Source organism: Pogona vitticeps, chromosome 10, assembly GCF_051106095.1.
Source record: "Pogona vitticeps strain Pit_001003342236 chromosome 10, PviZW2.1, whole genome shotgun sequence".
Lineage (NCBI taxonomy): Eukaryota > Metazoa > Chordata > Lepidosauria > Squamata > Agamidae > Pogona > Pogona vitticeps.
The window spans coordinates 11,370,001-11,393,558 of NC_135792.1; the positions used below are offsets into that span (position 1 = coordinate 11,370,001).

At 38.5% G+C, this 23,558-nt stretch overlaps 1 protein-coding gene across 12 annotated transcripts in view; it reads left to right on the forward strand.

The window, feature by feature from the left end:
• ZNF536 (zinc finger protein 536) overlaps positions 1-23,558 on the forward strand; it is a 699,351-nt gene that overhangs the window by 209,633 nt on the left and 466,160 nt on the right. For all 12 annotated transcript variants that reach the window (XM_072980786.2, XM_078380344.1, XM_072980787.2 and 9 more), the window contains one exon: positions 4,271-4,366. The gene's annotated coding sequence lies outside the window, so the exon portion shown is untranslated. The remainder of the gene's footprint in view (positions 1-4,270; positions 4,367-23,558) is intronic.

A 23,558-nucleotide genomic window follows, 5' to 3' on the forward strand; every position in this document is an offset into this window, starting at 1 on the left:
TGGGGCAACATTCCATTAAGTCAGCTCTTCTATGTCTTCTGTGCTGTCAAACCCCATCCAACCTATGGTGACCTTAATTGGGTTTCCAAAATATGTAAGATATTTAAAGAATATTTTTAACTTTGCCACCTCCACTCAATGACTCTCCATGTTGAAGCAGAGGTTAGAACTGAGGTCTTCTCGTCTATCACTATATCCACTACACCTCATTGGCTCTCAATTCTTTTAGCATCTTTTTATATTCCTGATAACCCTCATTTGAGTCGATATAATGACTTACAGCCACTCTTTGGAAGAATAATGTTATAGTTGTACTATACTTTTGGAAGCAGCTTGATGTTTCTAATATCCACAGTCCTTTTGTTGATGAATACTAGCATGGAAAGGAGCTAACATGTCTGCATTTGAACAGGCCTTGGAAAAGTTACTTTTTTGGACCATAGTTCCCAAGATCTCCAACCAGTGACCATTCCGGCTGAACTATCCTGGGAATTAATTTTCTAGGATACATTCAAGTGCAGAGTTATTTTTATGTGTTATGATACTTTATTTGCCTTTCCCTGTAACTTTCTTTTTCGTGTTGCCTGTAGTTGTTTACTCTGGTTTATTTCACACATTATAAGTGGGATTCAGTATTTGCTACCGAATGTATATTTGACTAGGAGCTACAATAATTGGATTCCCTGAGGAGCATAATAGAATGATATACATGGTGCACATTTACAAGTCCATTATTTGTTGCATTCTATTAAAGCGTCCTTGGTATACATCTCAAAATTGGCATCCAAATTGTTAGATCTTTTATTTGATGGGGTTTTTTTGTTGCAAATTTAAACATTTAAAACAGACACTAAATTTGGCAGCAAACCACCACAAGCCATGCCAAGCAACACACTTTCTTTACACGGGGCTCCCCTTGTTTTCTACCACAATTTGGTTGCAAAAAACTATAGGCCATTTCAAGCAAGCAAAATGGTTGCTTTAAATGAAGTTCTCCAGTGAGTTGTCAAAATGTGGCGCTGTGGTTTCCATTCCAGTGGCATCGTTCCCAGAGGTGCCTTGGATAGCATCTGAAAACATCCTTGGGATGGCTCATACTCTTTTGTTCCTGATCTAAAACCAGCCCTCCCACAATGTCTTCTTTGTGCTATTGGAAATGCCATCCTGATAGCTTTCAAGTTCTTGCATTTTCACACCACCTTTGGAATACATTTCTTTCACTCTGCTTGTATGGAAGCTTCAGAATGACATTAGACGAGTTAAATTTGTCTGTGGGCTATTTAGTATTTTAGCTGAAAGATGCAAAGATGCATTCCCCAGCTTGTTCACGAATTTCTGTGTTATAGGCATTAAATCACTTTCAGGTTTTAAACTTTAGGCTTCAGTCAAAGTCATGTACTGGAAGAAGAGATTGGAAGAGACGTATTCTACAAGAAAGGAGATGCCGAGGAATACAGTAATTATAGAACTATTGCTTTAATTCCCAATGGAAGCAAAGTGATGCTCAAGGTGTTGCAGCAAAAGCTTTTGCCTTATATGGACTGAGAATTCTAGATGTTCAAGCTGGATTTCAAAAAGGCATAGGCACTCAAGGTCATATTGCAAATATCCACTGGCTACTGGAGTGCACCAAAGAATTTCAGAGGATCGGTCTATGCTTTTTGGACTACAGCAAAGCCTTTGACTGTGTAGATGAAGAAAAACTTTGGGTGATTCTGAAATAAATGGATGTGTCTCAGCACTTCATCATCCTAATGTGTAAGAAGAAACTACTAATAGGACAGAATAGGGTTTCCTATAGGCAAAAGTGTCAAATAGTGGTACATTTTAGACCCTTACCTGTTCAATTGGTGTGCAGAGCATATCATACGGAAAGCTGGACTAGATTTAGATGAGGAAGGAGTGAAAATTTGCAGAAGAAACATCCATAATCTAAGATATGCAGATGCCATTTTCTCACTGGCAGAAAACAGGAATGACCTGAAACAACTTTTAGTAAAAATGAAAAAAGGTACAGCATGACAGATAAGATTCGTTTGCAGAAAAGTGAGTTTAAAACAGTTTTAAGTATGAATATCTGTGATTACAGAAAGCCTTGTGGGAGCTGACAGGAAATGGAGTTGGCTTCATTGAAGCGTAATATATAGGCATACTTCCCGCACGGATCCTTGGAATTATGTTTTCTTCATACCAGAATATATCATTTGGTGATGATTGTGATGATGACGATGATCATCATCATCATCATCATCATCATCATCATCATCATCATCATCATCATCATCATCATCATGTTGTTGTTGTTGTTGTTGTTGTTGATAACAATAACAACAACAACAACAACAACAACAATAGTAGTAGTAGGCATCCTTCAGTCTCGAAAGACTAATAATAATAATAATAATAATAATAATAATAATAATAATAATAATAATAATAATAATAATAATAATAATAATAATAATACAGCAGTACAATTAAACATGACAATTCAGTTGGGTGATTGTAGAACTGAAAACTAAAGTATTATTAGAAGTATAGATTTAGCTATAATAAAAGTGAGTTAGATCCTGTGACTTCAAAGGAGCCTACATGATATTTAATCATGTCTAATTATTGTCCAGTTTTCACTTTCTGGGTTTGTATCCCTTACAAGCTGAGTTATTAAGAAGGCCGAAGTAGCCAGATACATTTACCTTGAAACTAGGCCCATCTATATGAAAGTTAGGCTCAGAAAAAAAAATTAAGGGTAGTTTATGACCACCACAGCTTTAAGCCCTACTTGTGAGTTTCCATTATGCCCAAGCTAAGCATCTTGTGACTCTCTTGGTATTATTCATCATTGAAGGCTGTTAGTTATGCAGATTAGTCTAGTAATAATTGCAGTCGAGGAAAATCTGTTTGGCGAAAACCTGTTTGCCCATGCCTTAGGTTTACAGTTGTCAAATGTGAGATAAAGGCAGATTTCTCTGAGCTGATAGACTTCAAGTCTGAGTGGGTTTCTAGACTTTTGGTGTGGTAATTATGTCTCCTTAAATTCTTAACACCGTGAGACTGTTTCTAAGTAACTCATGCATAAACTACAAACTTGCACAATGCTTTCTCACCAAGAGATGAATGACTTGTTTCTGCAGTAGTATATATATTGGATATGCGTCTCTGTTAAACTGTTGGGGTTTATTAACTGTTGGGTTGTTATATTTTATTACATCCTTTAACATAATAACGCAACTCGAATACTGTTACTAACTAAATTTTTCAAATTTCAGAATTGAGCAAAGATTGAAATATCAATTTCAGTTCTCGAAATATGGTCAGTTTCATAGACTATTTTCTATATATGAATATATCCTGGGTGTAAAAAATTGGGATTATTAACCCATCTGCTTCTTGAAGAGATGCTTGCAAGCTTTTGTAATCTAAGATCTAAAAGGTTTCGGTGACCCTATACAGAGTTGGTACAGTAGTTTGTCAAAGTAGGTATCTAAATTGATGTTTGGAAAGTTGATTTTTTTGTCAGGATCTTTTTGGAAACCCTAGAGGAACATAATGAAGACCTTCAAATATAACATCTGTAGACTTCCTAAAATTATTTTTATTATATTACTGAAGCAATTATTTGGGTCATTTAAAAGTATTTGGTTCTAGACAGAGATCTTTTGCATTTAGCATATAATGTTTGAATTTTGTGGTTGTCTGTTCTTGCTTTTTAAGATCTTAAGATCTTGCTTTTTATGGTCTTAATTTTTTTACAGTGAAAGGATATGTATGTTGGCTTGGATATTCTAAAATAAGAGGGGTGGTATGTGGTATTCTCTTGTAAATGCATCTTATTAGCTACAACTATATGTGAAGGACTACTTATTTATAATAGAACTAATTTGTATATTGTAGCTCCCCCTCCATCACTTTAGTGTGAGATACTGCAATATCTGTGTCAAACTACTTGGTTTCTGTGGTAATTGGTTTTCTTCTCATCTTGGAACATGATAATAAAGATTTCTACCTATTCTTTGCCATAATATTTGAACCATATTTTTCCCTCCTCAGCACAATTGTTAAAAACTGAAGAAATTGCTTTGGAAAAAGTAAAATAAAATAAAAAGATCACAAGATTCTAAATATTCATATTTATTTTGTGGCTTATGTCCTCCTCTGTTCCCCCTCTCCTGCACACACACCTTTAAATATAGCGTAAAGGTAATGTTCTAGGTTGCATTGGTTTTAATTTAAATACATTGGCTTTACATTTTTTAAAAATTTCTTGCAGGTATTGTTTTTGCAGTTCCTGATCTTCTGTCCTTGCCCGCATCTCAGACAAGATCTTACAGCCAAGGAAAAGATTTGTAGAAGTTTGATGAACCTGGTAAGAATGATTTTGTTATATTTTTTTATAATTTATCTGTTTTATGAATGGCAGAAAATTAATGCCGGTGGCTTTTCCATGGAATATGTACATATGGAAAGAAAAAAAGGTAATTTTAAAAACTCCTCTCTTTTTGCGTGTTCTCCCATTTGAATTTTCGAAGGAAAATCTACTTTAAATCTTGCACTTCGGCTAACAGATCATGTTCTTCTTAAGTACACCTCATGACCACTGCTGACGCTGCTTTTATAACAGGAAACCTTTGTGGACACATTCTTGTAAAACTGTAGTTTGCCACTTTGGGTCCCCAGATGTTCTTGGACTTTAAAAAAGCCTTTTTCACTGGCTGTGCTAGCCAGGATTACTGGGATCTCTAGTTCAAGAATATCCGGGCATCCAAGGTCAGGAACCTAAAACAGTAGTAGTAGACGTTGTCTAGAGGGGCGGGGTAAAAATCGAATAAATAAATAAATTAAATAAATAAATAGTATCTCAAGATTGCTGTCCTATGATAGTTTCAGTTCGGATGTGTGTAATGTGTATAAAATACTTCTTTTCCAGTATATCATTTTAGCAAATTGCCGCTATCTGTATCTGAAATATGCAGCATACATGGAAAAACCCAGACTTCACCCATTTGTTTGTTGTTAGCCAGATGGGGTTGGTAGAGAAATAAGAAAGTGCTGTTTATTTCTGCTGGATGAGGAGGAGATCCTCCATCCTTTGGCAGCCCGCTTGTTTTTAAACTGGATCCAGAGGAGAGATAGAGTGCTCTAGCCTTCCACGGTCCTTACATTTGCTTGCATGGAATTCCCGTTTGCCTGTGGCTATGAGGCTAGCACTACAATCCATGCCTGGAAACATCTCATAGTAATTTCTGATACGATATGAGAAAGAACACATTAAACTTAATGTTGTCTTTGAGACATTGAAGTTTCATGCTAATGTTCATTTCTCTCTATGTAAAAAGACAAGCTAGGGGCCTTGAAGACTGTTTTTGAATACTTGTAGAGTTTAGACCTAAACTTAAAAACAGGAAAAGATAAATGCAAAAATAATGTTCCAAATGTTCTTCCTTTTGAGAAAGGAAATGATTTGTGAGTCAAGGAACATATAATGTAATCTTGAAGTCCAGACATAACCTACTGTACATGTGGTCATGTTTGGAATTCAGGAATACATTATATATTTCTTTCTATGACATATGGTCATAGAAATGAACATATCAGTGTAGGTACTGAGTCTGAGCCCCACCATTCAGCTCAAGTCTAATGAACAGGGTTCTTGTGATCCCAAGGTTCCTTCATCCTCCGAGTCCCAAACAGACAGCTGTCATCGAGACTGGCTTTATTGAGGGGCAAGGATGCTAATGCTCGAGAGAGGCATTGCTCACCAAGACAGGCAAGCCATGCCTCGCGATGATTAGAGGCCCAAAGTTTGCCCCTTTAAAGTTGTGTACCCTTCAACATGAGAGGTAGGGGGGTGCCTCTAAGATTGAATGTCCTATGGCCATAATATAACCCTTTTGGCTTCCTCGGGAGCTTATACTCTCCTCTCCACTACACCACTATTTGGTACTTTCCCAGTTTTAGCATAGATATCCAATTATAACCAAGTTCTTGTTGAAACTAGCTCTCTGATTCTTTGGCTCTGACAGATTCCTGAAAGATTTCCTGGCTGCCCTTGTAATCTGGAATGATGATCCCAAATGAGCCATATTGGGTCTTCTTGTTCTTCTATCCTAAATCGTTTGCCAGAATTGCATCTTTCTGAATTTCCTGTAGAATCTCCTTTGCAGGACTAAACAGATATTGGAGTGGGGTAGTCTCTTGAAATCACATATTAGCATTTAAACTGAAGTAGGACATTGGATCAAACTTGTGTCATCACTGTAATAATGAAGGACACTGCTGAAACAGTGATTTTTTGATCCATTTGAAATCAAACATGAACTTACCAAAGTATGTAATGGTCCAAAATAAATTGTGTTGAGAGCCTTGGCCTTCTAGGTCTTTTATGTACAGCACAGCAATATACCAGTAACTAAAAACATTCTTTTAGAATCAGCTATGAACTGGGTAGTCCCTATTGAAATCCATGTAATTTACAACCAAGTAAACATATGTAGAATCATGTCATGAGAGCTGTTCTGAAATGATCACATATATTCTTCATTGGGAACAATGATCACATATACAGTCATGCCCCACTTAACGATTACCCTGTATAACGACGAATCCGCTTCATGACAATGTTTTTGCGATTGCAATTGCGATCGCAAAACAATGTTTTAAATGGTTTTTTTTGCTTTGCAAAGATTGATTCCCTGCTTCGGGAACCGATTCTTTGCATTACAATGATCAAAACAGCTGATTGTTGGGTTTTCAAAATGGCCACCGGCTGCTCAAAATGGTTCCCCGCTGTGTTTTTGGATGGATTCCTTGCTCTACAGACACTGAAAATGGCTGCCCCTATGGAGGATCTTCGCTGGACAGTGAGTTTTCAGCCCATTGGAATGCATTGATTGGTTTTCAATGCATTTCAATTGACTTTTTTATTTTGCTTTACGTTTTCGCTCTACAGCAATTTCGCTGGAACAAATTAACGTTGTTAAGCGAGGCACCACTGTATTGTCCAGTCCATTGGGAACATATTAGTAATATGCAAATTGAGCTAACTTTAAGCTGACTAAATATGTGTATTAGTCCCATACTTTGTGGTATTTTTCCAGTGTCACCCTTGATGCTAATTCAAGTCAGCTCTCAATGGTAATACTGAAAAAGAAGAAGAAAGAAATCTAGGGGAGATTTCTGTTGTATCAGGGATTCAGTACTTGATATTACAACTTCTGTATACAAAGTACTTGGGATATATAAACCAAAATGGCATGCAATATTGGGGTTCCTGACAATACACATTTGATTCTGCTAAGGGGCTTAAATGAATCTGCATAAAACTGTCTTCAGTTCTAATTAGCAAAACCTACCTTTCCTTTTGACCATATTCCTTAGAGGTCATCCCATAAACCATTTAAACTGATAGCAATATTAGATGCCAAGAAATTAATTTCACACTGCATCCTTTTTTTTTAAAATTGTGACTTTATCTTGTTTCAAGAAGTGCTTAGTTTGATTTTTGTGGATATTAGCAACAGGATTACTTTTATTTTGGTTTTTCCATGCACAACAGTTATATTAGAAATTTGCTGTTTTATTCTTACCTTCTTAGTAAAAATCCTTTTATCACACAATGGGTAATTTATATCCATTACCAGCCCTTTCAATCCTTTTCAGTGGGGCTGTCACTGCCTTTGGCATAGTAATGATTAATGTGATCTAATAATAGTGTGCCATTATATTACCTTAGTAAAACATGTACCAACAGCCTATTCAGATCTACCAAATTCATAGCTTCCTATAATATTTTTGTTGAAAGACAGGATTACTATTTTTCAAGCTGAATTTTTTTCCTGTTAACATATTTAATGAAATTCACAATTCTTTGCTGCAGCAATTGTGTATGTGTGTGCGTGCACGCACGCATACACGTTTTGCCTCATTGGGGGGAAGGCTGGATCATTGTGGATTAAAATTTGTTAAGCAAATCCTTTGACGTACACATTAGGTGAGTCCTTTGACATATTAAAAACAAAACAAAACATGGAAACCTGGTTATAGATTTTTCTTCTTCATAAAAGCATCCTTTCCAAAGCATTTGCTTCACATAACTTGACCTCATTTTCAAGGGAGAAAGTGTTGGAAGTTGAAATGTTGCCTGTATTTCTACTTTGCTAGTGTAGTTTTTCTGTGTAATTACACTGCATGTTCCATAATAAAAGGGATACTGCGAAGCTCTGTTGTCGATTTTGTAGTGTTTTGAAAATAAGATGCAAGAATAAGCAACACCTTTATAGGCTAGTAATAAAAAATTAAAATCAAACAATATGCAAGCTTTCATGGGTAAATCCCACCTCTTCAAAGCAAGTCGAAATGTTCGCGGCAAGATGGGGTTTGCAAGAAGGTTACATTTAGATGTCAAGTTTTTGGCAAGAGGAGTTTCGCCAGGCACATTTGTCTTAGATGAGGCAGGAAGTGGCAAGGTGGTGGTTTCAAAGTTATGGCTGAGCCAGCTGCGGGTTTGATTTCACACTCCAGTTCTTCAGACAAAGGCGAACAGGCCTTTCTTGGTATTCTCATAGTTCCATTGAAATAAAAGGGGGGGGATGTAGCTATTACAAGATACAAAGAATAGGCGATTCCAAGAGGTATCCAAAAAGGAAATTCCTAGAGGTATCAAAAAAGAGATACCAAAAAAGAGCGACACCCCCCAGCAAGGAGGCATATGGACTCTCAACACCAGCGGAACAGGACTTACAACCACAAGATGATGTTCTTTTTACTTTAATCTGATCCCAGTTGATTAAACCTAGTGGGTTTACTAAATCATACTCCAATTCCCAGATGGAGGACGTGGATTTTCTGCATCACCCCTGCTTCCCTGGCCAAGCAGAAACGTATCTGTCTTGAAGACCCAAATGGAGAGGAGGTGTGAATGGCCTGTGCCCCCTTGTCTGAAGAACTGGAGTGTGAAGTTGAACCCACAGCTGCCTCAGCTGTAACTTTAAAACAACAGTCTAACTGCTTCCTGCCTCATCTAAACAGTGGAATTAAGCTTGCAAAGAACTTTACATCTAAGAGTAACTTCCTGGCACCATGTGATTTTTTTCTCCTTACTTTAAACTTTTTTCTTATCTGATTCGTGTTTACCTGACTGAAGAGTGAGACTTGCATTTCAGTAATTTTAGAGACACCCAAAGATTGTATTGATAGGCCCATAATTTAAATTTATGAAACCTCTTTTGTTTTGAAATTTGTGCATCATCCAAGAAATGATGTATCTGTTTTTCAAAACTTTTTTGTTCCAATGTTATTATTGTTTTAGAGAAGGGCTATTATTAGATTACACACATGCATGCATGCACACTTTTAAATGTTTGTACTTACAGTTAATAGGAAATCTGCCACAATGAGTTGCAGAATTGATACTCAGTCTTCCCTTTCAATGCTTTATGGAATGGGTGATGTAACTAGCAAAGAAGCTTTATGATTTATAAGTCAGCAATCTGATTCTCTCCAGCTTTATTTGGTCCAAAGACTACCAGTTGCTGAAAGACTTTTCCAAAATAGTACGGAGAAGTATGAATTGGTTGTAAATTTCCTGTATATGCAAGTTCTTTTGTAGAACAGTAACAATACTTAACTGCAGGAAGAAGGAAAGTACAGTGGTGCCTCGCTTAACAATTGCCTTGCTTAATGAGGAAATTGCTTGACAATTAGGGTTTTGGTATCGCAAAAGCAATCATAAAACAATGGTTTAAATGGGAAAAATCCGCTTCACACTGATTGGTTCCCTGCCTCGGGAACCGATTTTCGCATTACAACAATCTAAAAACAGCTGATCGTCGGGTTTCAAAATGGCCACCGGGTGTACAAAATGGCCCCCACTGTTTTCTAGGATAGATTCCTAGCTTCACAGGCACCGAAAATGGCCACCCCTATGGAGGATCTTCGCTGGACGGTGAGTTTTCAGCCCATTGGAATGCACTGAGGGGTTTTCAATGTGTTTCAATGTTTTTTTTTTTGTTTGATCATGTTTTCGCTCTACAGCGATTTCGCTGGAATGAATTAACATCGTCAAGCGAGGCACCACTGTATAAGGGCTGAGACAATAAGATACTCTGGTCAGTCAATTGATCAGCCAAGTCTAGCATGACACTAGATGTATCCATCAAGCTCTGAAATCTAGGCTGTAGTACATAGCTTTCATGGCATTATAGTTTATGGGTTAGGCTTTATGAAAAATTGGATTTATCTAGGAATAAATGTTGGGGATACTCAGAATAGTGTAGTGGATGGAGTGATGGACTAGGATTCATGAGGCCTGAGTTATAATCCTTGCTCAGCCATAGAAATTCTTCTGAGGGTGTGTGTCTGGTTAAGCCACTCCTTTAATATCTCACTTACTTTGAAAACCTCATTAGACTCACTATAAGCCAGTTCCAACTTAGCAGCACACAACAACATAAATAAATAAATAAATAAATAGGCTTGGTTTGTACTACATTCATATTTTTTCATAGGTAAATCGTACAAAGACTGTCTGACCAGTTTGTGCACATTATCTGAAATAGAAAAGGGAAATGAAGTGAAATGGATTCAAAGTGCAAGGGTGGTTAGTCTTGTTTGTCCATACTCATTTGTTACCACCTGAAATAGTAGGATGGCTATAAGTCTGCCACAGAAGAAATGGAATAGCATTCAGCCTCCTTTTGAGCACAGCATACAGTTGGTATGTGAAAGCAGAATATTTATTCTCTGTATAATCAAGAAGATACATGCATCTTACAGTCGTGTCCCGCTTAATGATTACCCCGCATTGCGACAAATCTGCTTCATGACGATGTTTTTGTGATCGCAATTGTGATCGCAAAACGATGGTCTAAATGGGTTTTTTCGATTTGCGAAGATCGGTTCCCTGTTTCAGGAACTGATTCTTCGCGTTACGACGATCAAAACAGCTGATCGTCGGGTTTTCAAAATGGCTGCCGGGTGATCAAAATGGCTCCCCACTGTGCTTAGAGACTGATTCCTCACTATACAGGCACCGAAAATGGCTGCCGTATGGAGGATCTTCGCTGGACGGTGAGTTTTTAGCCCATGGGAATGCATTAACCAGGTTTTAATGTGTTTCAATGGGTTTTTTATTTTCGCTTTACAACGTACGTGTGTGTGTGTGTGTGTGTGTGTGTATCTTTGATGCTCATAGATTGCCATGTTTTTCTGATATCAGTTCAAAAATTGTTTTAGCAAAGCAATGTGAACTTCTATAGTCTAAAGGGCAATGTATTTTCAATTAGCATATATTTGACACAAAACTGTGAATAGCCATGAATTTACTGGATGCTCTCATTCCTTCATTCCTTCATTCCTTCATTCCTTCATTCCTTCATTCCTTTATTTATTTATTTATTTATTTATTTATTTATTTATTTATTTATTTATTTATTTATTTATTTATTTATTTATTTATTTATTTATTTAATCCCGCCTTTATCTATGAAAAGGACCCAAGTTGAAAGCAATGGGTATATAATGCTGGTTAATAGAGATGGGGGTATTCGTACTCGTATACAAATAGGAATAACCCCACACAGGTGGAGATAACGAGGGTCTCGCCCACTGGGGCCAGACTGTCCTCTCACCTTCCACTGCTGCTGCAGGCTCTGTGCTCCCTTCCTGTTGCTCCGGAGCGCCCGATCAGCGAGCCACTCTTCAACTTGGCAGCGAGGCTTGTTGTCCTGGCTTCTGCCAGGAGTGGCTAGTTGACCACGAGCTCCGGAGTGATAGGAAGGGAGCGCAGAGCCCGCGGCAGCAGTGGAAGGTGAGTGGATGGTCTGCCCCCCCGGGGGCCGAATCCTCATTATGTTCACCTGTGCAGGGGTATACGTATACGAATACGAATACCTCCATGTGTAGTGGTTAACATCATTAAAAGACAATATTAAAAACTATGAACATTGAATAAGGAGGCATCTTACATCATTACTAGACAATATTAAGGCAAATATCAATAAAGATACAAATGTTTTTTTTTAAAAAAAAGTCACTCTGAGAAATGGAATACACAAAAATGGAAAATACAAGTAGTACTAAAGATCTAGTAAAACCAGTAATGCATAACGATCTATCTGAAATTCACAGACAGGTAGCTGGTTACTGAGGGAAGACTTGCCTGACAAGAAAGCTCCTTGTCTGATTGCAGAAGGACAGCAAAGATGGGTCCAGCCTGACCTCCTGTGGGAGGGAGTTCCAAAGTCTGGGAGCAGCAACAGAGAAGGCTCTCTCCTGTGTCCCCATCAGACACACCTGTGTAGGTGGTGGGACAAAGTGAAAGGCCTCTCCTGAGGATCTTAACACCTGAGCCGGCTCATAGAGAGAGATGCAATATTTAAGATACCTTGGACCTAGGCCATTTAGGACTTCATAGGTTAAAGCCAGCACTTTGAGTTGTTCCTGGAAATCGAATCAGCAGCCAGTAGAGCTTCTGTAGCAGGGGGTTTAGGTGATCCCTGTAACCAGCCCCAGGTAATAATCTGGCTGTTGCATTTTGGACCTGTTTTAAGTGTTCTGATATTTAAGTCTTCTTCAAATGCATATTTTGTACAGAACATAGAAATGACAGGCTATAGGTTCTGAAGCAGGGTCTAAAATTCATAATGCAGCAGACTTGCTAAACAAGTATATGTGTGGTCACCTTAAGGATGGGAGATTCTTTGTTATCCTCCATATGGGCTCCGTTTGGTACAGTAACAACAATATTGACCAGCTTTCTTTAGCTGTTTTGAAAATAACAGGGAGAAGTGTACTTCAGGTGCTTGGCGTGCTAGTTATACGGTGAGAATTCTTAAGAAACTCCGAGTGTTTATACATGTTTTAAAAAAGCATCTTGTCTGGGTGGACATCATGGTTACGGTATCAAAATGGGAATATAGGATTTTGTACTCTTAAAAATAAATTCTGCCTTTGTTCCCTCTCTCATAATGGTTGGAAACATTTAGAAGCCCCACTCTACTAATAAGCCCCTCATTGAAATGGGTTCTACTGTATGCATTCCTATATGCATTCTCTACCTTCCAGACTCTTGACTACTCCGTTTGTTAAGCTGGGGAAAGCTGCCTCTCGTGGTGCCCTGCTTTCACAGAAGATGGGATCTGAACAAGTATCTTTATTAGGATAAAGTTGGAAACGGCATCAACATAAACAGTTTTCAATTCTTGCATCCACTTAGATACTCACTTATTGCTATAGATCCTATTGCCTTTCTGTATTACCTGTTTGAAATAATCCATTGTTAGATAAGCAAGTAATATGAGGAATCTCCTTGTTATAATACAAATTATCAAATAAAAGGATTAGGTTGAACACCTACTTGTGTGTAGCCTCATATGAGTATCATAGCTTTTGCGGATCAATGTTTCTTCCTTGACATATAATGAATCAATGACTATAAGTGAGAGATCTCCAAATGAAACACTGAAAAACAGTGTATAATGCTAGGGTAGCAGATATATAAAGCTTTAGCTTCTTTTCCACTTTTCCCCACTGTTCGTTGAGAGCATGAATTCTGAGATGAGATCCACCTTAAATTCAGTTATGCTGTTATATTGAACTTCAGTATAGCTCAGTGGTTATGTATCTGGAGTTCAGTTCCCGACTGTGTATCTATGTTAGGGGGTGGACTCCATGAACCAGAGTTCCTTCAGCTCTGCAGTTCTAAGTTGATGTTGTTATTGTTGATGATGATGATGAAATCCAGGTATTGGCCTCTTAACTGGATGCAATTCATTGCTGAATTTGTACCATTTGACTTATTGTTGTGGGCATAAGTAGTATGATTCTGACAGATGAAATATTAGATTTCTGACTCTTATGTCACTTGGTAGAGTCACTGTTAATAGTGCTGGACAATGACAATGGAGATCCAGGCTGAGGTAGGTTTCCCTCAGCCATGAAACTCATTTTGTAACCTTGGGCCAGTGACACGTTTTTGTCAGTCTTCATAGGATTGTTGTGAGGATTAGGTAGAAGAGGCAAGCTACGTACTACTAAGAGGAAAGGTGTACATGAAATCAGTAACAATGACATCTTATAGATAGAACAGTACTTATTTTCCCATTGATGTGGAACTAAAAAACAGCTCTAACACGATTCTTGGGAATATGATCCCATCCACTTGTAAGTGGGCTATAATTAAGCATGTTGATCATGACTGGGGTTAAATGACAAGAATAAAAATATATATTCTTTGAAAATGTTGGGAGAGTCAACATAGTTCTGCTTTTTTAAAAAAATTGTGAACAACAGGACGCTACAGTTTTTCAGTTAACAGCTGTATTGTAACAATAGGCATGAAGTGGTTGCTATGCGATACACTGACTAAGTTGTTTGTGAACCTTTGGCTAGAGAATAAACCAAGTAAATATGGGTTCTTACCCTTTTAGCTTTCTGGGTCAGTTCATTTTACACAATGCTAGCAATGATAATTTGAATTGTAAGGAGAGAATGTTGGCCACATGTGTTCAGGAAAATGCAACTATTTATGTTGCACTGATATATTTTTAAAAATGAACACACACACACACAAACACACACACACACACACACACACACACACACATGTACCCCACTATGAATATCATATTGTTGAAGCCATCCTTTCTCTAGAGACCTTGTTGTGCTATAGCTATGTTTCAGGGGGGCAGGCGACAAGGTAGACTTTTTCTTTTGAAATGATATGCAATAAATATGTCAAAAATATTTCTGAGACCTTTTGCTCCCACTTTTAACTCACTTACTCACCTATTTTGTTCCCCGTGGTTCTGTTAAATTAATAGTGTTGGGGAAGACTGCTTTCACTTTCACAGATTCAGTTTCTCTTACATATCAATAAGCCTCATGTTCTTTCTGTCCTGGATAAGAAGAAAATCCTATTTGGGTATATGCTTCAGAAACTGAAATGAACTGATTTTTACTTCTCTTTGTAGCTGCCAAAGTCAAAAGGTATGGGAACAGACTCGATGGCCTTATAGGCCCCTTCTAACTTCATTATTTTATGATTCCCACCTTGAAGAGGAACATGTTTGTAGGTTTGTTTTTTCAAAGTGGAAAAAGTTGGGGTGCTGCAGGGTTCTCTCATTGAGGCCCAGTTCACATCTCCTGTCTTTACACTTTATTTCACCAAACCCTGGGAGGCAGTGGAAGACAGGAGGGCTCTGGTCCATGGGGTCACAAAGAGTTGGACACGACTAAACGACTAAACAACAACAATAAATCTTTACACTTTCTAAAGGAAATCAACCCTGAGTGCTCACTGGAAGGCCAGATCCTGAAGCTGAGGCTCCAATATTTTGGCCATCTCATGAGAAGAGAAGACTCCCTGGAAAATACCCTGATGTTAGGAAAGTGTGAGGGCAGGAGGAGAAGGGACGACAGAGGACGAGATGGTTGGACAATGTCATCGAAGCAACCAACATGAATTTGACCCAACTGTGGGAGGCAGTGGAAGACAGGAGGGCCTGGCGTGCTCTGGTCCATGGGGTCACGAAGAGTCGGACACAACTAAACGACTAAACAACGATGAAGCTCTCAGATGTTCTCCATCTCAATATGGCATCCCATCACTGTGCCATAGGATCTGGAACATTAGTCAGTGCCATAACATATAATGCATACACAGGGTTCTTCACATCCACTCTCTGCTGCTTACCAGAAGCAATGCAGACCAAATGCAAAGAAAGTTCTGTTTTGGTTTTATGCTTTTGCTTGCTTGCTTCAGTAGCTTCAGAGATACTGGGAACCTCTTACAAAATAGGAAAAGTGGAGCCATTTTACTCCCCAGGGTCAAACAACAAAAAAAAAAACTCTGTTAATGAGATAGGAACACTCTGCAAATTTGGAGCATTTGCAAGAAAGGCCAGAAGAATTCAGAATGCAAACAGGCATTCTAACAGTGTCTGACAAATTCTACAAGAAACAAACTAAAGGCAAGTAGGATGGGAGGATCGGTACTATTGAGTAAGAATAGCTTCCCAGCCTGTGTTTAGGCTGCTCGGCTAGAATGTCCCCAACCCTGTGATAAGAGAACCTTGGTGTATGCTACCTCACTGCATTGAAAGCCTGGCAAAAATATTTACGTTCTTGTGTAAATTTAAAAAATCTGTTTTTATACGAGCACCATAAATGGATCATAGAGTCCACCCCTGTCAAAGAGACGTGATGGGGAATCAAACTCCCAACCTCTGGCTCCACAGCCAGATGCCTATCCAACAGTTACAAGTTTGTTAGAGATGCTATCTTATCTGGATTTGAGAATAAGATTTATATCCTACATTTTAGAGTAGGATTTAGGACAGATTGATTTTGAGGTGATATTGTAGATTAATGCACAAAAGGAAAGAAGCAAGAACAGCAGCACAAGAGAAGAACCGTGTTAATGAATAATAAAAATTCAGCTGCCCGTTTGAAGCCCTTTGACAGCCCAGCTAACTAACATTTGTTATTTATTGAACTATTATCTACCCTGATCATCTGGAATGATCATCCATGTGGAGGATAAACAACCTGCTGTAAAATACCTGAGAAATTCTCAAACTTGATCACATATGAGATTGGCAGCATTAAATGCCAGCAGCTAATTTAAATAAGGAACATCTGTACACTATTATTTTGGGGATTTCTGTTTGTATCTGTCTGTCACTTCGGAAATTTGAGGGTTTTATGAGCCACTGCATGCATATTTTTGTGCCTTTCTACATTAATAGCCAATGACAAAAAAGTCTTTTAAAAATAAAAGCTTGTGACAAAGTCAGTGAAGCTTAATGTGGTGGTGGAGATTGTGTATATAGATCTCCCTGAATTGGAAAAAAATAGGTGTGGCATTAACAACATGATTTCATAACAATGCAAAGTAACATGACAGTTGAAACACAGTGGAAAGTTATAAGATTTGTGTGCCTATCCTAAAGCAACGAAGTAATTTTTGGAATACTGTACTCTTCTGATGTGCCTTTGACTAATCCAATATGAAACAATTCAGTCTGAACAGGTATGGCAAAAATAGATGATATATCGTTATGGAATGTGGAAAATGCATTAAGTTTTATGAGTGAGTTATGAAGATGTACAACTCAGTCAGGACTTAGAATAAACATAATATTCCTTAATTAATCCATTATGGTATGGGACATATATGACATTTTTTATTGCTTTAAAAATGAAAGGTATTTTTTAAAGGAAATTGCTACTTCTCAAACTAAAAGGCTCTTTCTCTAAATCATAAAATTGTATCATCTAATTTGCCCAACGGTATGAATGAGAGAAGCATGTAAATCCAGCGCTAAATTTTCATATAGAGGGTCACTCTCTTGTGCTAGAAATACTGAATCATAATCTATCCAAAACTTTTTACTTTGACCTAGAGTTGAAATTTGAATCAGATATGCAAGGTCTTGAACTAACAGCGCTCATATCCTACCATCAACAGAGTTGAAGCAGAGGACGTGGTGGCGCTGTGGGCTAAACCGCAGAAGCCTGTGCTGCAGGGTCAGAAGACCAGCAGTCGTAAGATCGAATCCACGCGACGGAGTGAGCTCCCGTCGCTTTGTCCCAGCTCCTCGCCAACCTAGCAGTTTGAAAGCATGTAAATGCAAGTAGATAAATAGGGACCACCTTGGTGGGAAGGTAAAACGGCGCTCCCTAGTCACGCTGGCCACATGACAACAGAAAGTGTCTTTGGAAAAGCGCTGGCTCTACGGCTTGAAAAACGGGGATGAGCACCGCCCCCTAGAGTCGGACATGACTGGACTAAAAATGTCAAGGGGAACCTTTACCTTTTACAAGCAAATATACTAGTTTGATTTCTAAAATGCAGTTCTTACATTTTGTTCAGAAATGATTTTATGTTTTACCTATTTGTTCATTTTTCATTATTTCTATGTTCTGCCCAATACCTGGTACAGTACATTGAGGGTGTGACTGAGACATAACAGAGGTCATAGCTTAGAGGAGACCACATCCCTTTCTAGTAGAACTCGAATGCAGAAGTAGCACGGAGGAGGAACAAAAGAATTGATAATGGCCTTGTGTAGCCTGAAACCTCCCCCTCCCCCAAGGTTGAAATTCATAACGAGTAACCCGGAAACATTTTGCTGGTTTGACCACATGCCTGGCTCTTCAATTCTCTGTTCTAGAACCTCTTCTGGTACTGATGCCAAGCTGACTTAGGTAGTAGTTTCCCAGATCCTCTTCACCTCCTTTTAAAGGTGGGATAGTGTTTGCCAGCCTTCACTCTTTGGGGATTACAGTGCTGTTCTCTGAGAAACTGAAACATTATAGACAGAGGATGTGAGATTACATCTCTAAGTTCCACTTAGTACCCTTTGATGCAGTTCATCTGGCCCTGGAGACCTGAATTCATTTAAAGTAGCTAGGAGTTCCTGTGCCATCTGTCTGCTCATCTTGAGCAGCGGCCCATTCCCTGCCTCCTTTCTTCTACTCATGCTAGATTGAGCACTATTTTCCTTTGGGAGAAAGCAGGCAACACATCGAACATTTGTGCCTTCTGCCACATTTTAGCATTTCTCCAGCCTTTTTATGCAGTGGTCCTACACTGTGGACCAATTCAGTACTAGATTCAATAATATTTTTTTTTTCATTTGGGAGAAGATATAGGCAAAATAAGTGTTGAGCGTTCGTACTTTCTGTCACCCACTGGCATTTCTCCAGCCTTTCAAAGCTTACTCCTTCCTTGTTCTTCCTCTAGTACTGAGCATAATCGAGGAATTCTTTTTTGTTATTTTTAATCTCTCTTGTAAATCCAAGTTCGTTCTAAACTTTAATTTTCCTGACATTCTTCCTATAAATATTGGCTACCCATTTGTATTCTTCCTTGGTGACCTGCTCCTCCTTCCACTTTATATACACTTTCTATACATACTCCTTTTAAATCTCAGATAATCTTTAAGGGGTCATCCCATTTTCTTTAGATATCTCTGACTCTGTTGTAGGAATTGTTCCTGTTTCCATTATCTCAGTTTTAAGAAACTCTCATGAGCTCCTTTCTCTGTGATTATTTCTGACCAAGGATCCAACCCATTTTTTAAAAGTTTATTGGAGTCAGTTTTCTTAAAGCCCAGAGTGTTTTACACTCAGAATTCCTTTTCCTCAGGAAGGCAAATCTCAAGAAACGCCTGGCCACTTTCTCCCAAATTTCTCCTGTTGATGAAGACCAGGTCCAAGGCAGCTGACCTTGATGCTCTGTTCACCTTCGGAAAGACAAATTTATGAGGCAGGGCAAATAAATAATTTGTTGGACCTTCTTCAAACTTTCAACAGATACTAGGATAGCTCAAGTCTCCCTTACAATTACATCTCTCCTATTTGAATGTTTGGAAAACTCATTCAGAAGGGCATCATCTGATGGTTTAGTCTGGTATGGTGATCTGTTCAGCCCCCTACCATGATGTCACTATTTTTATTATATGTAGAAGTGTGCTGGAGAAATTACGGAAATTGGCACAGCTAATTGTGATTAATTGATTAGATGTTGCACGTATATCTGATGCACAGTTGTACATAACCAGGCACACAAATGACACCGGACAAGCACTTTGTCAACTAGGTGCAGCAAATTTTGTGATTACTTTTATATGTGTTTGCTCATCTAATAGAACTCTACTCAGTTAAATCCTTTTTATATTATATTAAAACAAATAATTTAAAATATTTTAGTTAAACATAATAATCAACAGTGGAGAAGTTCACAACATCATGCAAGTGTATTTAGAAGCAAATCAGTTGATCAAAGCTTGTTTAGATAAGAACATTTTGTGTGTGCTGCCAGATGGACACCAGGGAGGTGGCAGATCTAGCTTTTCTTGGTTTGGAGTTTCATAGGCTGGGAGCAGCTACCTAAAAGGTGCTCTCTTATGTGCTTCTAAAGGTACCTTTGACTGAGAAGGGGCTCTTGCACTGTTTTGTATGGCAGAATACAGCTTTTTTGTTAACATCTGCAGTATTTTTTTACCAGCTGCAGGTTTTAAATGGTTTTCAAGCACAGCTCCATATAGAACATGTCACAATAAGCCAAACAGAATGTTAACTAAGCCATATGTTACCATGTCCAGATCAGGCAACTCACTTCTTCCTCTTCTTTGATTTTTATCCAAATGCTCTCCACCATCTCTTCAAATATGTACAAATTCCTTCTATAAAACCCCACTCTAGTGCTCCTGGCTTGTCCCCTCCTCCCCCAACTAACGGCCTATGCAGAATGCCCTGTCGACTTCTGCTCACAAGCCTGCAGAGGCAGTGAAAGCTGCTATCGACCTGACAGCTGGTAGCTGCTCCCCCAGCGATGAGTGGCACACCTTTCTTGCCATCGACAGCGGTGCAAGATCCGCAAGTACTCATATCTGTTTTAAACAGGACTGATCTAGATGCATGTCAGACTGACTCATATTCTGCTTCTGTTTGCAAGCGTGTTTTTGCCTGACTGTAGTTAGTGGGAATGATTCACTGCGGTTCTGTTGCTATCAGAGCTCAGAACGTTGTTTCAAGGATGATATGTTAGGACCTTCTAGTCAACTTGGTGACTATAATGTGTGGCTCATTATTATTTTTTTTTGTAAAATAAGAAGTAACATAAAAGTAATAAAGCACGTTTAGTTTTAAGTTATTTTTAGTTACTTATTTTACAAGAAAAACTTTAAAGAAAAAATCTTGCCTAATGATCCCCTGGAATGAACATTGTAGAAGAAGCAAGTAAAATTACCTGTTACATGATTCCCTCTCTTATTCATTCATTCATTCATTCATTCATTCATTCATTCATTCATTCATTCATTCATTCATTCATTCATTCATTCATTTATTTATTTATTTATTTATTTATTTATTTATTTCCCATTCCCATTGGTTCCAAGGCCCTACTCTGGCCAGTTATAGCTTATGTCAGTGGTCTCCAACCTTGGGGCCTCCAGATGTTCTTGGACTACATCTCCCAGAAGCCTTCACCACCACCTCTGCTGGCCAGGATTTCTGGGAGTTGAAGTCCAAGAACATCTGGAGGCCCAAGCTTGAGGACTACTGGCATATATAATAGAGAACAAAAATGAAGACAAAAGCATTATAAGCAACAAGAATAATCTTATAAACAGATGGAACAGATTAATCATATCAGACCAGAGTGAATGAAGGAAGGGGGGGAGGGCCATGGTCCTTATCATGCTTTAAAAACAATATTATTCCGTTGTTACTTTAGAAGGTAACATGTTATAGTTAATGTTACTTCTAATATATTATGATACTTTTTAATGTCCATCCAGAAATAGAACAGAGATACTTCAAATTAATCGATCTATCGATCTATCGATTGATCTATCTATCTGTCTGTCTGTCTGTCTGTCTGTCTGTCTGTCTGTCTGTCTGTCTGTCTGTCTGTCTGTCTGTCTGTCTGTCTGTCTGTCTGTCTATCTATCTATCTATCTATCTATCTATCTATCATCTGTCTGTCTGTCTGTCTGTCTGTCTGTCTGCCTGCTTGCCTGCCTGCTTGCCTGCCTGCCTGCCTGCCTGCCCTCCCAAACCCGAAACCCGACCCACCCAACCCCCACCCACACACACACACAAAAGGGCAGTTGGGTAGTTGTCTGAGAATGCTTTTTCAACAGTGAGCCCTGAATTCATTATTGCAATTGAGATTTTATAACTTTAGGGTATATCACTAATTTCCTTAAATTTGATCAGCTCTAATAGGATCTAGCTTTTGCTATAGTGCATAAGAATAGTCTTAAGATGACACAAAGGCAAATGTCATTAGTGGAAAAGGAATCAAATTAGAGACTTTTTATATTGGGTTGAACACATTAAAGGCAATAGAAATCTGCAAAAATACAAAGAAATGCATTGCCACCCCCCCACCCCCGCCGGATGTCTCTGTATTAAGAGAATAAGCATTCCTTTTCTCTGTGTCAGTGTCACCAGGTTGTTATTCCTTTTGTTTAGCTGCATAATAGAATGTGTTGCGGTGCATTATCCTCAGCTTGTGGAGCAGCCTACAAATACTGATTGCCGTTTGAGCTTGTTATGGAAAAGTATTGCTCTGTGGACTGAGCAAATGACCAACGGTGGACTATAATCTATGAAGCTGAGAGTAAAATTGCCAACTGGAGGTCATTTTTCAAACCAAGGGGCGATAGTTTTCTACTATAAACTGAATATTACAGTCAGTATATGTTTTATTAAACCATTTAGGAAACTTGGGAGCAGTTTTGCTTAAACTTAGTGCTCGATGTGGCTCGGAGAACAAGCCCAGGGCAGCCCACAAAAGAGGGTTGTTACAATCCCTGCATTACATACGCAATAATTTCAAAGGTTCCACAGCATTAACAGCTCAGGACTGAATCCAACGCATGATGTGCGTCTCGAGCACCTATTCAAATAACGGTGAATTCTTTGTCAAACAAATTTTTGCAACTTGATCGACTCTACATGTGTTAATTTCTTTAATTTAGGAGTCTTTTAGCAAGAAGACCGCATGCAAATAAATTAATTTTTTTTATTGGGTGCTTTACAGTCTGTTTGACAGGTGCTAATATTGAAGTGGATGAGTAAATTCAATATATAGTGCAAGAGCTTTAGATGGAATGTATAGCAAATAAACAGAAGCATGAGAAATACTAGGCTACAGTGAGGAGGAATATTAGCACAGAGCTATCAGCTGTCATACTGAGGAGTCAATGAAAGCAAGTACTTGGGAAAAACATTTGAAGTATTTCAGTCAGTGAGAAACGCAAGCAGAAACTAGAGACATTGTCTCATTGGTTTTACTGAGCTGGTGTATGTGCTACATGCTCCGATCCCTCTGTTTAGCTGCATATTCTTCTCTTACATCCTCTTCCCTGTCTGATGGAACTGGCGTAAGTGAAGAAGGGAGAGCACTTGTGAACGTTGAGTGGGATTATGTCCCTGCTTATGCTCTCCTGCCACTGATGTTCTGTCCTTGCATTGAAAGCAAAACAGCCCAGTGTCCTATCGGTACTCAAGACAAGTGTTTTTCTGCCCTCCCTGCACTTTATGGTTTTGTTTTTTTTTTTTAATTTTGCCTAGTCATCAGATTTGCTAAAGCAGGCTCTTGAAAGGGTTATGTGTCCATCTTTCTCTTAGTATCTGGGAAACTAGGATTTGGTCTTCTGCATTAATCAAGAAGCTAACTGCTAGCAGTTGTGAGGCAAAGAAAACTGGTAGTAAGGAAAATGTATTAGTCGTTTGATTCCCATGTATTCAATATTTCAACCAAGAAAATCATCCTCAGTTTTGTTTGCCTCACACATCATCCATATCAATATCATCAGAAGCACATTATATCCTGCTCGCCCCAATTCACCTCATGTTAACCTTTGGAAACATATACTAATATGGGGGTTTAGGTTCGTGGTTGCTCATGTTTCCTTTCTGTACATGCAAGAAATAGTGTTTTGCGATCACAGTGACCATAATAATGATAATCATATGTGGTCAAGTCAATCTGACTTATGGTGAATGTTCTCAGGGATTTCCTTTCAGGAAGAGGTTAC